A 17,323-nucleotide genomic window follows, 5' to 3' on the forward strand; every position below is an offset into this window, starting at 1 on the left:
AAATAAATGACCAAGTGGTCAAAATTTTCACTTATAATTATTCAGAAAATTTCTTGAGGCCAAAAATTATGATAATAAAGTATTTTTATCAACATTTTTGGCAAAACAGTTTAAATCTCGAAGTAAATATGAAAAAAAATCGTATTTTTCATGAGTCAAACTGTAGACTTGGTACTGATTTAATTTTAATTTTATGTCTTCATTTCGACTAATATGTGTTCCGTTGATTTGTAATAAATAAACAAGCATTACATTGTTTCTCCCTTAAAAACTCCAATCAATTGATGTTCTTTCTCGGTTTTTGTAGGATGCAGGAATAAATTTGGGCTCTGATTGGTGGTAAATCATGTTTGAAGAATTAAAGTATTTAATATTGAGTGTTTGATTTCTCCCACTTTCTTCTTCCCGATCTGAATTGAGCGTAATGTCACATACCCTGATATCAAACGGGGTACAAGACGAAGAAGAAATCATCGGACAGAGTTTCTGAATTGCGCAAGAAAAAAACCAATCAAAGGATTATAAAACATACCCGTATCAATATTGTTACCGCCCAGTGGAATAATACGGCTCAGCTGGGGTCCTGGAACAGTGGAGTACAGAATTGGAATGTCTGGTAAACTCAAATAAACCACAAAAAAGGTATTTATGCACTAGTTAAGAATTGCAAACCACGCACAAAAAATTACACCGCTGGTAGTTCGTCCATTGTTTCTGTCTCTCATCGATATTTTGTCAACAAGTGAGACGTGAGATAGGAATTCGACGCGCCTTCACAACCGTCGCGACGCCAGAGATCACTTTAAAATTTATGCTACCAGTGTTGCCAGATACTTTTTCAAGTTTAAAAAAAATTTAATCATTATGAATTCAAATGAAGATGATGATGTCAATGCAATTATATGTTTCATTTGTGATACAACAGAAAAAGATCCTCAACGCGTTATTGAATGTGAAACATGCAATAGATCCGTTCATTTCCGTTGCAAGCAAATACGTGGTAACGCAATTGCGCGAGCTAGGAAAAAACCTTACTTTTGCTCTACAGAATGTTTTGAAAAGCAATCAATTCCGAAAACTCAACAGCAAGGAAACTTTAGTGGAGTCATCGAGGAACTTCGGGCTTTAGGACAATCAGTAAGGGAGTCACGAAAGGAATCAGCAAATGTTCGCATCGCTCTAGAACAGTCTAAGAAACAAATAGAAGAACTACTAGAAACAAACAGGCATATAGAGACATCGCAAGAATTTTTGGCTGAAAAATTCGACCAAATAAGCAAAGGCTTTGAAGATCTGAAATTGGAAATAGTTGCACTAAGGTCTGAAAACCAGGAGCTGCGTATGGAAATCGTCACCTGCAAAGAACAAAATAGTGCTCTTTCGGAACGAGTTGATGTACTTGAGATAGAACTGGATAAGATAAATCGTAAGGAACTCTCTAGGAACGCAATTATACTGGGTCTTCCAACAACCGAAAAAGAAAATCCTCGTGCCCTCATCCAACAAATAGGAGTAGCTGTAGGCTGCAATCTAGAGGAAAACGAAATTATAAGTGCTAGACGTTTGGTTGGAAACAATTCTTCAAATAAAATACCCCCCATATTAGTTGTCTTTGACTCTGAAGACACAAAAAACCAGCTTTTCGACAAAAAACGCGCTCATGGTGTTCTCAAAACATCTTCGGTAGGAACCATGTTCAACCAATCCTCCCAAACAGTAACTGTGCGTGATGAAATGACAGCTTTTGGTAAGGAACTACTTAGAGAAACCAGGAAATTGCAAGATGAAATGGGGATTAAATATGTATGGCCGGGACGTGATGGGAAAATTCTTATTAGAAGATCAGATGGAGCCAGAGTCGAAAAAGTAAGCTCCAAACAAGAATTGTTAAAAATATTGGAATGCAAAAAGCGTGCGCTAAATCATTCGAACACTTCGTTTACAATGTCGTCACCGAAGCGTCATCATGTACAGAACTAACTTCGTAAAACTGCGACAAAACAACTATCTTTATAAACATGAATTTCACATCCACAAACCATTTTTATTATACAATCGATGAATTAAATAAAAATAAAAGTTCTAATGAATCTGATCGTTTTTCCTTAAAAATCCTTCAACTAAATGCAAGAGGTATCAACAACCCTGATAAATTTGATGATATTAAATTAAAATTGAATCAAGTTTCCACGGATATCCACGTAATTGTTATAGGAGAAACTTGGTTAAAGAAAGAACGTATCCAACAAGCTTGTTTACCAGGTTTCAAAGCATACTTTTCATGCCGAGAAGATAGTGCGGGAGGAGGAATAGTTATCTATGTGAAGGATGAAATTAACTGTGATGAAATTGAAAACCAGAATATTGATGGAATGCATCATATTCATGTTCGCCTACAAGTAAGTGAAGGCAAAGTCAATATCCATGGTATATATAGACCACCTTCTGGCAATATGCCACGTTTCTTGGAAAAATTAGAAACAATACTATCTACAAACAATCCAAGTGCATCATGCCTAATTATAGGAGATATAAATATACCGACAAATAGAACACAAAACCCAGACACAGTCGAATACCTGGAATTATTAAACTGTTTTAATTTTAAAGTAACAAATACCCACGTAACAAGACCTGCTAGTAACAATATTCTAGACCATGTAGTGTGCTCCGAAAACATCCAATCTAGCATCGTGAACGAAACTGTTTGCTCAGACATCAGCGATCACTCCCTCATATTTTCTACAATTTCTTTAAAGAAAAAGGTTGTTATACGCAAGCTTGAAAAAGTAATTACAAATAACGCATTGCTTAATCACCTATTTGCTGAAAAAGTTACTAATCTTCGAGCTGATTCTGCAGAAGAGTTACTCTTGAAAACAATCAGCATTTATCGTGAACTTAAGACTAAATGTTCAAAAACCATCACGATGAATGCCCGAATAAAAGGAGTATGCCCATGGATGACGGTTGATGTTTGGCAATGGATGAAAATAAAAGATAACCTTTTTGCAAAACACAAAAGAAACCCTTTCGATGTAAGCACACGCAATTTATTACAACATGCGTCAAAAAAACTAAACTTGTGCAAGCAAAACGCGAAAAAGTTGTACTACAGCAATCTATTCAACAGCTCCGACAGCAAAAATATTTGGAGATGTTTAAATAATTTATCTGGTAAAGGATTGAAACAGCATGATTCAATAAAACTTCTAATCAACGGAGATCTAACAAGTCACGAAAACACTGTTGCTAACACTTTCAATACATTCTTCAGTAACATAGGTCCCCAGCTAGCCTCCACTTTAACGAGCCAGCGAAATACTAACCGATTTGGAACATTGTCACAACTGCGCAACTCAATATTTTTGGAACCGGCTACCCAACAAGAAGTCATCACGAAGATACGAGATCTGGATCCAAATAAAAGTGCTGGACCAGATGGAATACCCGTTTATTTTATTAAAAATCATTTTCGATTCTTCTCTACGTTAATACGAGATATTTTTAATGAGAGCCTCTCTACTGGGAAATATCCGGAATGCTTAAAGGTTGCTAAAATCATTCCGATACATAAATCAGGATCAAAATTCGACGTTAATAACTACCGGCCCATCTCCATTCTACCTGCCCTAAGTAAACTGCTAGAAAAATTGCTGGTCACGAGAATAACAAGGTTTTTTCGAAGCCAAGGAGTTCTATATGACTGCCAATATGGTTTTCGGGAAGGATCCAGCACAACTACAGCAGTTTGCGAGCTTTTCATCGACGTTTACAAATCCATGGACAAGAAGGACCCCGTGGGACTTCTTTTTCTCGACCTAAAAAAAGCGTTCGACACCATCGATCACGAAATATTGTTGGAAAAACTAAATTTCTATGGTATAAGAGGGATACCGTTAGAAATTATTAAAAGCTTCCTGACCAATAGAATCCAGTACGTTGCAATAAACGGAGTTCGCAGCTGTCATCAATCGCTGAGAGTCGGAATACCCCAAGGCAGTAACCTCGGTCCTCTACTTTTCCTTGTCTACATCAATGACCTACCTAACCTCAACCTGATCGGGAAGCCACGTCTATTTGCTGACGATACTTCTCTGTTCTACACTGGGAAAACCGCCCACTCAATTGTCGAGAGCATGCGTGAGGACTTGAAGGTTTTACGACAATACTTTGATGAAAACCTATTATCACTGAATATAGCGAAGTCCAAATATATGATTATATCAACATCCAGTAGGACACAGCAGTTGCATGAGGACTTGACTATTGAATCAATACCAATTGATAAAGTGGAAAACTACACATATCTCGGACTGAACATCGATAGCAAACTTAAATGGATCCACCATATCGCCAAGCTGCACAAAGAAGTCAGTGCTACGTGCGGCTTATTATGGAAAATTAAAAAGTTCGTACCAAGAAAGCAGCTGTCTTGGATGTACCAAGCATTTGTGCAGTCTAAACTGCAATATCAAGTCTTCATTTGGGGTGCGTCAGCAGATATACACCTGAAAAAACTACAAGCTGCTCAAAATCGTTGCTTAAAAGCTATATTTAATAGGCCCAGAACGTACTCTTCACGACTCCTGTACTCAGAAGCTCCGCACTCGACGCTACCAATAAAAGCTCTACGGGAATTGCAGGCGATCCTGATCATCCATTCACACCTACACGATCAGCAAGCTCATCACAATGTTGTATATGAACAACCAAGCCATTCATACACCCTCCGTAACCAAGCTAGCCTCTCAATTAGTAGACCAAGCTCTGAAATGTCACGGAAAGCTTTTCCTTATTACGGCAAACTACTATATAACAACCTTCCTAGTGTTCTAAGAAATGAAACGAACACAAACAGGTTCAAATCAATGCTGAAGCAGCACATCAGAACTAAACTAGAAAGTTACTTCTACCCATAATAGTTCATATGTTGAAAGAAACCCGATGATCCGTAATCCTTGAGACACCGCCAATACGCTTCCTTCAAAGAGATTTATCTCGCTGGAAGCAATGTGGAAATTATACTTCCCATCATTTTCTTTTGAAGAATCTTGAACGACACTGGGAAAGTTGCATTCAAACGATTTACACTCTCGTTTTAATTCTTTTCTTTTCCGCCAACTGCCACCACCCTCCGCCGCCCACCGCCAACTCACCGCCAATCACCACCACCCACGACCACCCACCGCCACCCACCACAACTCAACGCCACACACCGCCATCAATCGCCGCCACCACTAACTGCCTCGACCACCACCGAAATACCAATACCGAGTGTTCTAAATACGCAAAAGAAAATCAACTAAATGTCAAGTGTTCCTTTCCCAAGTGTTTGTTGAGAAAAAAAAAATTACGGGATCGATGTATATTATTGTAAAACATGAATGAAAAAAAAAAAAAACAGAAATAAAAAATGATGAGGAGGTTTTGCGCCCACTGGAGAAGGACTTCGGAAAGAAAGTACACTCCCGCGGGCTTTTCCCTGCTCTTAAAAAAAAAAAAATAAAAAAAAAAAAAAAAAAAAAAAACGTAACATTTCATAAGGGCGAAACTAGCAATTTGCTCGAAGCGAGAAAAACGCGTTTGAAACTTCGGATCATATTATTAAATCCGAGCACTTTTTCAAGAAATGTGCTTTATATTCACTTATTGTTTGTTGGTTATCAAGAACTCTAACTTTTTTCACTAAATTTCAGATATTTTCGAGTATCGTCCTACACGAAAAACTAATTGAGCCGTTTGTCACACACTGTTAATTCTAATACGCGTGATAATAATAATACACGAATAGAAAAATTAAACCTATTTTGAATAGGCGTAAATTTACGTTCCAACAGGGATGCATCAACAGGAAGTTTCGCCCAAAGTTTTAATTGTTTCTAAGATAAAATTGCATTCATAAAGTAAAGTGCAACCACATTTGACAGTTTCGCCTTTTTGAGATGTTACGCTAGATATGTCAAAAGTATTAATAAATTTTTAGGTGAAACATTATAATGTTGAATGACCAAATAGTTTCTTTCTTCCCTCAACTTAAACCTGTATTTTTTTAGTCTTTGACAGAAATGATATCGGAGAATATACCTTAGCAATAGTGTTAATATTTTCTACAGTGTTGCCATATATTTTTGTAACTTATTCTAGAACGGTTTTCGAAATTTTTTTATGGTAATCTATTTCATCGGAATATTCGAAGTTACTATTCATTTATGAAGAAATCTTAATGCATCGCAGCTTGAAAATAGAAAATTTAAAGTTTGTAGGAATGATTATTGTAAAAATTACAAAAAAAAATTCGTTCAATATGTTTGCAAATCTTCAAAAATAAGTTATTTTAGACCCCCCGATCGATTTTTTTCATCAGTTTCCTCTATAACGTGGCAAATTTTCAGAGATGCCGATTTTTCTTTCTCAAAAAGAGTTGAATATTTTTTTAAATTTACCAAAGATAAAAATGTTTTGAAAAAGTTGTTAATAATAACAATAATTATAGTTTTTACCTCAGAAGTCAAAATGACTTCTTGAGGAAGTTTTTCTTTGATTTGAAACTTATTTTTTCAATATCTTGTAACATGCTACAACTTTGAGAAAAGTGCAAAATTATTGGCGATTTACAGCTCAAAACTACACTCAGAGGGTTCTGCTATCAAATGGATGATATTATGGATTGAAACGTTAAGAAACATAGTATTTTTGTAAAGCAAACGTCAAAATTCCAAAATTCCAAAATTTTGGTGCCAAAGAAAAAAAATATCAAGTTTGTATTACAGAATAAGGTAAAAAAAGTGCAATGTATTTAGATGTGAACATTAGTTGAAATTATGCAATCAAAAGTTTCCAGAAATCAAAATCCGAATCCTTGGCCACACATCATGGCCGTAGGAACGGGGGGGGGGGGGGGGGGGAAGGGGGGGGTTTGGGGGTTAAACACCCCCCACGAGGATCCAAAAAAGCAATCGACGTATTTTACTCTACACTCAAAATTTTAAATTCAGAACCTAATTGTGATAATAGAGTAAGGAGGTTAATCAAGAGTAACGTTCTAGACTAAAAACTAATGCCCAAACTTCCAAAACCCATCCAAAATTCAAAATTCTGCTACACTTTTTAAAAATTTCTTCACTTGTTCTAGAAATTCAGGTGTGAATTTTAAATTTAACCCATTTTGGGGGTTCTGATTCCATAATTCCCATAACCAAAATTGTATTCCTATTTTCGTATTTCGGATTCTGTATCTATTTCAGGAATAATAATTTTCAGTTCGAATAATCATGAGAGGTAGAAATAAAGAGCTGCTTTGAAGTTCTGGTTCAAATTTGGTTTTACATTTAATATCAAATTTGAATCATATTTTTCGAATTCGTATAAATTTTCAATATTTTGATAACAATTTTCCGAATATGAAAAAAAAAAAAGATTTATATTCAAATTTGAAATTAATTCTAACACAAAATTAAAACATTTAAAGCTTCGAAAGGCAATCCAAAATTGAAAACTCAGATTTAGATAATTTTAAATTTATATTTTAATTCAGATTCACAATACAGATTAAAATTAAACAATTTGAATTTGAATTTAGATTAAACCTGAACTACAGAATTTTAAAAAAGATTCATGAATGAAGGCTTTAAAAATTTACTTAAATTCTTATCTGGAATAAGATTCGGAGATTCAAAATTTAGTTGAAAATCACAAATAAATAGTATAATTTGAGTTTTTCGTTTTATACGGAAAATCCGAATTTTATTTAAAAAAACATCATCTACATGATTTTAATAATGGAATCGATTCTTTATAAAAAATATTTGCTGATCTTCACCCAAAAAATCTGCACAAACTTCTATATTTTTTCGGTGTACTGTCAAACATATTTAAAATTCGGCATTATATATTTCAGAAATTCCGCTAATTTTATACATTTGAGTGACGAGAAGTGTTGTATTAAATTTTGTAGAATGAGGTATATGACACATAACTTTTGAATTATGCCTTTGAATGGTCCGCAATAATGAAGTTTTTTCAAAGCCAAATTTTGAACTAAAATCATTAGTTTAGTGCAAGTTTGCATCAATCAAATCAATCAATCAATCTTCCTTTTTTTAATTTGAGTTATTTTCATCAAAGGTTGAAATCTTTGAATTTGCAAAATCGTTTTGAAGATTGGGCTTGCGTTGAATTCGATTATAGAATAGGCTTTTATAATAAATTAAAGGCTCTCCTTAAAAAAGCTTATTTTATGCTCAAATCAAGTTTAATCTACCAGACTCTCAAACAAAATCAATGATTTTAACCATCAATGAATGCGAATTTTGCTCACCTTTGAAGTTGTTCTAAATTAACGATTTAATACGAAAACTTTTTATGTAAAAGTACTTAAAAATGAACATTCGTATAGCTAACAACATAATTATTTAATTTTTTTTGTATTCGTTCGTGTATTGTTGAGCAAAAAATCATAGGTAAAAATCAGTCACCAAAGCCCCCCCCCCCAATGAGTCTGCTCTTCCTACGGCCCTGCCACACATTATTGAATAAAATTTTTCAAATACATTCAATTTAAAATAAATGGATGAAATCGAATATAAAATACACATAAAATAGCACTAAATCAAAAAAAACATGTGCAAAATCAGGTTTTCTAGAAAAAGGAAAGTACTATGATGTTTTTCGAGAAGAAGCTTTTAGTTTCTGTTTTAATCTGTTTATCGCTTCCACTGCAGACAAAGTTCTGAAAAATATTTTTTTTTTCAATCATATGATGATGGGATGAATCGTAAACGCAATATAGAGATTTTGTTGAAAACAAGTATTAGAACTGAAACAGTCTACCACTCATCGGAGATTGAGCTGAAACAGCAGTGAGGGACAATTTACTATTGAAAGGTTTCAGCAGAATTAGCTTGAAAACAAATTTGAACTCGGATTTGTAACAATTCGGTCGAACAGGGTCATCAACACAGTGTTAGACATTCACAAATTTTTTTTGCTATCAGAACAGCTAAAGAGTTTGAAACTGAAATCAAAATTGAATTTGGTTGGGGAATCCACGAAAAACTCTGTTTTCTTATGCAATAACCATTACAATAAATGAATTGATGATTTTCATATCTAATGCAATCATTGTTACTGGTCGAAAGTTGGCAGTTACCAAAACAATTTTAATTTCGAAAACAATTTGTATATACCGCCATGTAAAAAAACAGCTGTCTAATCATTTAGATAGTTCCGTAACTGAAATCTAGTAGGCGCTGTTAGTCAAATAGTTTTGCTGCAAATCGCCAATTAAATTTTCTAAAATCTGAATACTTGGTTGAATGAAGGATATTGTAAATTTAAACAATTTTTAAATCTTTAAGTGCTTTATCACCAAAACTCGCAGTGGTAGACAAAATTTGACAAATACACTTTCGGAGTCATGGACCTTCCTTTACTATTGTGTCCGATGTGAATCTTGTGAATTTGATATTCTATCTTTCTTAGTCCAAGTGCTCACCGCGAAAAGATAAAAGCATTGAAAGCCCCTCATTGCCCCTCCTAAATCCGGCCCCGTCTTTCTCTCTTTCTCTGGGGGACTTGTTGTTTTCGGGATTGGCTCTCCCGGAGCTTTTCCTTCGCCTATCTCAGTGCTATGCTATCTCATCGAACTCCAGCAGACTTTGAGGACCATGGTCTGGTGCGAAGGATTTCCACCCAAGCGAAGCTTCCAGTCTTGAGCAGATTTTTCACCCAGTAAGGTTGACGTGAATTGCAGAGCACAGAACACGACCAATCAAACATATTGTCTCAGTGTAGTTTTTCACCTGGAAAATTTTCCACTGTATTTTCAGTTTTTCAGTTCTGTTTCCCCCAACAACAAAAAAAACCGTGCAAAGTTTCTTTTCCTAATTTCAATTTTACTTTTCCAATGTTTGCAAAAGCAGTGACTGAATAGAGCAGCTCAACAGGGCCTGGTGATAGTTTTTTGCCCTAAATCCGTGCGGGGGTTGTCCCCCAGAAAAGAAGTGTAGAAGAAAAAAGCCCCAGAAAAAAAGTGAAAAAGTGCCCCGAAAACTGGTTGGAAAGGAAGCAGCCAGTTGTCGTTGAATCAAGATCAGCAAGATGGGATTAATGGATACCTTCTAAGTAAGGAAGGCCAGCATCTGTACCCATAAAAAATTTTCCGAACCAGGCACCAGGGATTGTCGGCGGACAACTCCGTTAAAACTGAAGAATCGATCACAAGAAGAGAAGAACAACCCCCCAGTTATTGTCTCACAGGTAAGTATCTTATTTCTGACATAGTGTCAAAAGCCATCTTCTTTTCGGTTCGGCTATTGGTTGGTTGTATGGCATTGATTTGTGGACGAGAAAATTGATAAAAAAAAACGGTTCATGAGCGCTAATGGCGGTCCCAGATAACAGGACGTGCGTCGTCTTTTCGCAGGCGATTGCTTTTCTGCTCCTCAGAGATGCAACAACATCATTGTCGATCGAACGGAACAGAGTGGCCAGAATGGATTTTTTTGTGAGTGATGATGGTACTCATAACTTTTTTTTCCTCGAAGTATTTTCAATTTTCTATAAAAGGAACAATCTACAAAGTTTTTTTTCTTAATATATATAACATAACGGGGCATCATACAACAGCAGGTTTAGTTGCAACATTTGAATATCACAACAAATTTTTACATGTTTCGTCTTATTATTATATTGAATGGATTTGGAATGTCGTTTATACTGAGAAGTGTATGCAAACAAATTCAAAATTTGAAATGAACCATTTGAACCTCGAAATTTAGTTATAGAATACTAATTCTAAGCATCACAAGTTGGTAGCCATGTGACAGGTGTTGAACACTCACGATAGTCAACAGATTTAGCAAAATTGAGCAATATTTCACTTTGATTGTAAAGAAAAGGGTAAATGTCTTTGCAAATTTTATGCTGGTATGAAATATTCCTCAAGCAACCAATTTAAGCCTACATTTTATTTTGTAATTTTCATTCTTCTGAATCCCAAACTCCATATTCAAAATTGTTTTGATAACTTACTCAAGGCCTTAAATTTCGCATTATGCCTTGGTGCAAAGAATTTAAAGCATGTTTTGATTAATTGGGGTGCCCTGCAATTAGGTTTTTGTCTAACAGCTGTGGTTTTTTAAATCACTTTTGAAAATAAGTAAAAATCATCGAAAAAATTTCTTTTTTGACAAAAATTCAAAATTTAAAAAAAAAAATGAGAGAAAGGCTTCATATCAATTATCCACTTTCCCTAAGATCGCAAGTAATTTGGTTTTGGCGAAAAAAGTTATAGCAGTCTTCTACTTGTTCACTTTACTCTTTTTATATTTTGTATTATATACTGTACTCCCAAGCAACCAAAAGTCCCATAAAACAGGTACAAAAACGCTTACTCAGCCCCATCATTGATATGAAGTACGTTCTATGCAGCTCTAAATTTAAGTTCTTATTGATACTCTCAAGTTCAAAAACAAGTCTAATGATCTTCTATTCAGCTTCCAACGGCCTCTTAATTCAGCTTCCAAAAAATCGCAAAATGAGCAAAAAATCTCTCTCTATCTCAACTGAACCCTTGGCTTCGGTTCATATCACCTTCCTTCTCTTGATGATGTTCCGTACCGGTGCGCCATGATGCCACGCGCCTGTTTCAAAACTCGACGAATTGCTCAATTGCTTCTTACCTACATTTCCTACATATACCGCATCAGAATGGTCACTCAATTACTAAACTTCTTATTGAAAAAAAAAACTTGCCCGGCTAGGGGATCGAACCCCGACCTTCGTGATGAGAATCGAACACACTACCACAAGACCACGCCTAGATGATGTTCTAACTGAAACTAAAACTCGAAGTGGCGATTTCATTTTGAAAGCACATCAATGCACTTTTTGTGACTTACTAAATCCCGTTTTAAGCACTTTTGTGCCCTTCATGTGACTTACCGAATCTCGTTTTGAGCACTTTTGTGCCCTTCATGTGACTGAAGTCCCTTATAATGTACGTATAGATTACTTTTGCAACTTTCAAGTTCGTTGATGAGTGCATATAGTTCACTCATGGGAATGTGGCAAAAAAAGTTACATACAAAGTACATATTAATCCCTTTTGCAACTTCCAAGTTCATTAATGAGTACATAAAGTTCACTAAAGGGAATTGGGCAGTTGATTATTTTTGTCAGCCAATATGTGACTTTAAATGCCTTCATTCAAGTAAATATGCGACTTTTGGTTGCTTGGGCTACTTTTATCTTAAAACCTGGTAAAATCCGGGCATTTGAAAACCTGGCAATATCCGGACGAATTTCGACAAAACTTAGGAATATTGTATTTTAGGTTTTCACAAACCCTTTCATGAGTAGGTATATTTATGTAACTTGCTCTAACTTTTTTTCAAATATCACATAAATTTACTAAATTTTAAAGTCAAATTTTTATCATTTCAAAAAAAAAAAAATGAATAATTTTCTCATTTTTTTCTGAATTCTGAATTTTTGTGTTCTGAAAAAAAAAACAAAAAAACATAGTCCTGTCTTTTGTTTTTTCTAAGACCCAATATATCAATTGACGGCTACAAAAAATTTCAAAATTCATTATTTTAATTTTTTTTCAGTTTCTTATTGATCATTCAAGAAATCACTTATTTCCCAACCTGTACTTTTTTAGTAGAAGCTTACAATGATGAATTAAACATGTTGTTTTATAAATATATGAAGTCAGGCCCGTCCATAGGGGGGGGGGGGGGGGGGGTTTTCGAAATTGAAATTTAACTAAAAATAATAACAACACCAAAAATGCACAAAAAATCCGGTGAGTCATTAAAAAAATTTCAAAATTATGTAACTCCATGTTTTGTTGAAAAAATTTAAAACATAAAGCACTTCAAAAACATTGAAATTTTGCTTTAAAGTTGCTACTTGTAATCATTTTTTAAACTTTTCATAGATAAACTAAAAAATCATGATCGATTTAAAAAAAGAAAGAAAAAAATAAGAATCAGTGAAAGGTTTATAAACTTTAAAACGATAACAGATAGTTTAATATTTTAAGCACTAAATATTTTTCCGTTGCTAATTAAAATACTGAGTCCTGTCAACAGTCAAAATCAGTGTTTCTTAATGAAAATTGATGAATATTTTGTTTTCAGAAAACAAAAATTCAGAATTGAAAAAAAAACAAAGACAAACTTATTAATAAATATATCAAAAAATTAAAATCATTCTCTCACAATTTATTCAAAAAATTTTTTAAAACTATACAATAAAATTTGTTGAAGTTTTTTAAAAATTATGCCTTTTATAAATTTAGAATTTCCTGAAATTTCCTGATTTTTCTAAATTTTTACACAGATTTTGTCAATCGCCTCTACATTTGGTGATAGAGAGTTTATAAGTTTAAAAATGAATAAGTGTTGAGTAAAATCAATAATTGATAACTAATGAACGAAAACTAGCTATGACTTCGATTACTTCATTTGACTAAGAAGGAAAAATATTTTCATTATGATGATGATGAATAATCTAAAAATAATAAAAACAGTTTTAAAAATTCGACAAATATCATAAAAATACCAAGGTTTCATTTAATTAAACTTATTTGTTGAAGCCTGCTAAATTATTTAATTTTTGCTTTAAAAATATCCTAAATTTAAATTTTGCAGAAACTTTTTTTTAAATTTGTTGAAACCTTCTTGTTGAACAGCAAACTTGTCTTACTTTTTTCGCAGAAGTCAAAATAACTTGCCGTCTTAGAAAGCTTGATAATTTAATTTAAACCTTTTATTTTTGTAAAGTTTGATTTGTCCAGAAATTCCGATTTTTCTTATATGATTTCACACATTTAAAAGTTATATTAAAAAAAAAGCTGATAGAAAAAAAAACAATAACTGCATATTTGGATTTATTAAATTTAATGAAAAATTAGCTATAAAGTTCTATCCACTTTGGAAATATGTGAATTTTGTGGCCTTGTGTAATTCATAAAAAAAAACCTTTTGAATGTGGAGTTGAGCATTAGAAGAACAAGAAACACAAAACAAAATTGAAGCTAATATTTGTTTCTTGAAGAAAATTTTTAATTAGCAGAGAAAAGGTAATGACATTTTTTTATAATCAAAGTGATAAATAGTAAAATTAAAGTTAAAGTTTTTTGGCTAATTCTGATGACTATCGTCAGTATTAAACCCCTATCACATTTCTACCTATTTGTTGACATGTAAAATATGTATTCGATGAATGAATTTTGTTAGCTTCAAATTCTGAATTTGGTTGGTTACACTTCTTAATAAAAACCCCTTCTAAAAGCAACCCATATTTTGTGTCAAGATTTGAGTTTCAATACAGATGGTCTATTCAAATAAAATCTGAAATTTACAGTTAATAATTAATTTTAATTTGGAAACGTCTTAGAATGAAATGTCTTAGACCTTGATTGATTCAGGATTAAATTCCGCCGGAGGCGAGCAAATTTTCTGACATGTACGGTAAATTCCTTTCTTGAACTGAAAATTTTACTTGGAAAAAAATCTCCATGGGGGGGGGGGGGTTAAACCCCTAAAGACCCCCCCCTCCGTTCGCACGGCCTTGTATGAAGTTATTATTGTGTACTTCAAAAATGAACTTTTTTTAGCCTGATAACTGGGAATTCGAATATAAAAACAGATTTTATCTTTGATTTTGATCATTGGAACTCTTGAAATAATATTGATGTTTTTCTATGTATTAAATTAAACTTAATCATCAGGTATGTGTTATGAATAAATTCTCTCAGGCTCAAAATGGATTGTTTTTTCTAAATCATGATTTCACAATTCAAATCGTGAATAAATTGAATCAAAGCAATCGAAAAATTGCTTTTAATTCAACTACGCTAAATGAAAAGTTCATATACCGGTATTTTGATAGCAACTGACTACCTTCTTCTGAATCTGAATCGAAAACGCTCACTGAAGAAGGTAGCAAGTTGCTATCGAAATACCGGTTTATGAACTTTATTATTTACAGTGGTTGAATTAAAAGTAATCTTTCGATTGCTAAGATTCAGTCGAATCATTCAACCAAGTAGGCTCACAATACAACAGCGTGAATAAATAATTCTTTAAGTTCAAAATGATACAGGAGAATTTTTCTATCAAGCCTTCAATTGAAAATGAAGAAAAAGGAATGTTTTGTTTCGTATTAAATATGGGTGATTTTTTTATTGTATTTTCATGATTCTTATGTCAGAAAGGTTTAAATTCTGATTTTATTCAAAATTTTTAATCGCATTAATTTTCTGTGTTTTGGAAAAATTGATAATAAATTTGTAAACTTTACTTCTTAGTATGTATTTTCAAGCAAACGTCTAGTTCAGAATAAGGAACATCATTTTAAATAGTTTATTAAAAACATGCCGGAAAGAGCAATCACATTGAAAATCTATATTTTTAATTTTGAAACCAACCCCCCCTAGAGCGGATCCTTTACACAGGTCTGGATCGAACGTATTATTCTAATTCTATTGTTATAATGCAAACATATTTTTGCAAGATTTGGAAGAAATGAAGAGAAAAATAGGACACTTGAAACTCAATTTCAAGTTTGAATTCGAAAAAAAAACATGGATTGGTGTCTTACGGAACGAGATTTTGGTCGTTTATCTATGGTGGTCACACGCTACTGTGATATATTTGAGCTTTGATCGATGGAAGTTTGTTTTTTTTCTATGTGTTCATACTGTGAGCTTTTAGTTTGATGTTCGGAGTGTTTGTACAATTTGTCGAATATGGCAGCTTATGCAGTGTTGAGATTGTCAACATCTGTGTGGAAATCACATAGTGTCAATGATGGGCGATGGAATCGAAAAGTTATTCTTTCTCTCCTTAAGAAAAACCCGTAAGATCTGTCAAAAGTTGGGTGAAATTTTAGCTGCATCCCTCTTGCATTAGTGCAAAACCATCACCCAAATTCGGCAGCGCTTCCATCGCCTATTGTTATGTCACCACCGCGATGATAAGGTACACAAAAGATCCATTACATTAGCGATTGATATCACCAGCTCATATGAGAGAATGTGCCTAAAGGTGTCATATTAGAGCAAGTCTAATGGTGTTGGGAAAAAGTGGTAGGAATTTTGACAGCTGTAGCACAGATGGGAATTTTTGTATCGTGAAAAATAGACCAAAAATGTTGGCCGTCCACCGGTGTGATAGAAAACGAAGGTATAAAATTGGGGGCAACCAGCGCTGCCAAGTGCATTTGCTTTTCAGTACTTTTACTATTTTTCCTATTTCGAATTGATCGTTTAAAAATTGAAATCAAATTCATTTTATTGAAATAGTAGTGTTTATATAATACTGTATAAGTTATAATGCATTCCAATATTTTAAAAAATAATCAGTTCATAAGAAAAAAAAACAAAAAAAAGCGCCAATGTCAAATTGATCTGATTAAATCATTGACCAGTGAGCAGGGATTGTTAAATTTAGATTCATTAGAATGACCATTCTTAAAACTTTTTCTAAGTTGTTGAGAGAGTTTTGCATTGGATAAGTTTACAAGTTTCAGTAAACTGAGCATGTCTCATCTATGAAACAACAGCTTTGTTGATTTTGTTTGGTTCCGGCACGATTTTTTTTTATCATAAACGCTTACAAATCTTTTTAAAAAGTTTTAATTTTCTGTCGAAACGTAAAAAAACGCTGCATCAAAATTTTTATTTGCCTGGCCTAGGTCATTATATGGTTGTGGTATTGTAACGTTCTTCCAATGCTATGAGTAAAATTCTCGAAATTGTATGGGCAAGTAGAGCACAAATGAAAGTGAATTTGGTCTTTGATGGACTCTTCGAATTTAAAGGTTTTACATATAATTTAAATTAAGTGTTTTTGTTTGGTAACTTTTAATACAAACTTAAATTGGTCGGCCTTAAATTGGTCGCCAACAGCGAGGTTTCCGTTTTCTAAAGATGATGGACCATTAAAGGCGGCGTTCAAACTTTGATACCGGACATTCCGACGGAATAACTGCTTCAAATTAAAAAAAACGAAACTCCTACTCCCGAAAACCGTTCAAACAAACAAAATTTATTTACCCAGCTATCTGGCATCTCTGCGCCTCGAAATGTATTATAGCCCACTCAATTGGCAAGGGCATGACAAAAATTAGCTGTAGGTTTTAAAAAGTTGATTAACTTCTTTGTAATTCGTATTAATTTAAGTGATAAGAGAATTGTTTACAAAAGAAAATATCACTTTATGTTAAAATCCTGAAATTGGTCAATTTCCTTTACTCAACTAAGGTTTCGAGCAAAAGAAAGATGGCAGCACCGAAGCGTTTCATGCAC

The 17,323-nt window shown here is 33.6% G+C and overlaps 1 protein-coding gene across 6 annotated transcripts in view; it reads left to right on the plus strand.

Annotated features, from left to right (window-relative positions):
• LOC129748752 (receptor-type tyrosine-protein phosphatase-like N) overlaps positions 1–17,323 on the plus strand; it is a 128,895-nt gene that overhangs the window by 3,553 nt on the left and 108,019 nt on the right. For 2 of the 6 annotated variants that reach the window (XM_055743483.1, XM_055743485.1), the window contains exon 2: positions 9,924–10,260. The gene's annotated coding sequence lies outside the window, so the exon portion shown is untranslated. Of the gene's footprint in view, positions 1–9,695; positions 10,261–17,323 lie in introns of those variants that run through there. The other 4 variants (XM_055743487.1, XM_055743486.1, XM_055743484.1 and 1 more) reach the window with 3 other exon arrangements.

The sequence above is a fragment of the Uranotaenia lowii genome, chromosome 2 (assembly GCF_029784155.1).
Source record: "Uranotaenia lowii strain MFRU-FL chromosome 2, ASM2978415v1, whole genome shotgun sequence".
Lineage (NCBI taxonomy): Eukaryota > Metazoa > Arthropoda > Insecta > Diptera > Culicidae > Uranotaenia > Uranotaenia lowii.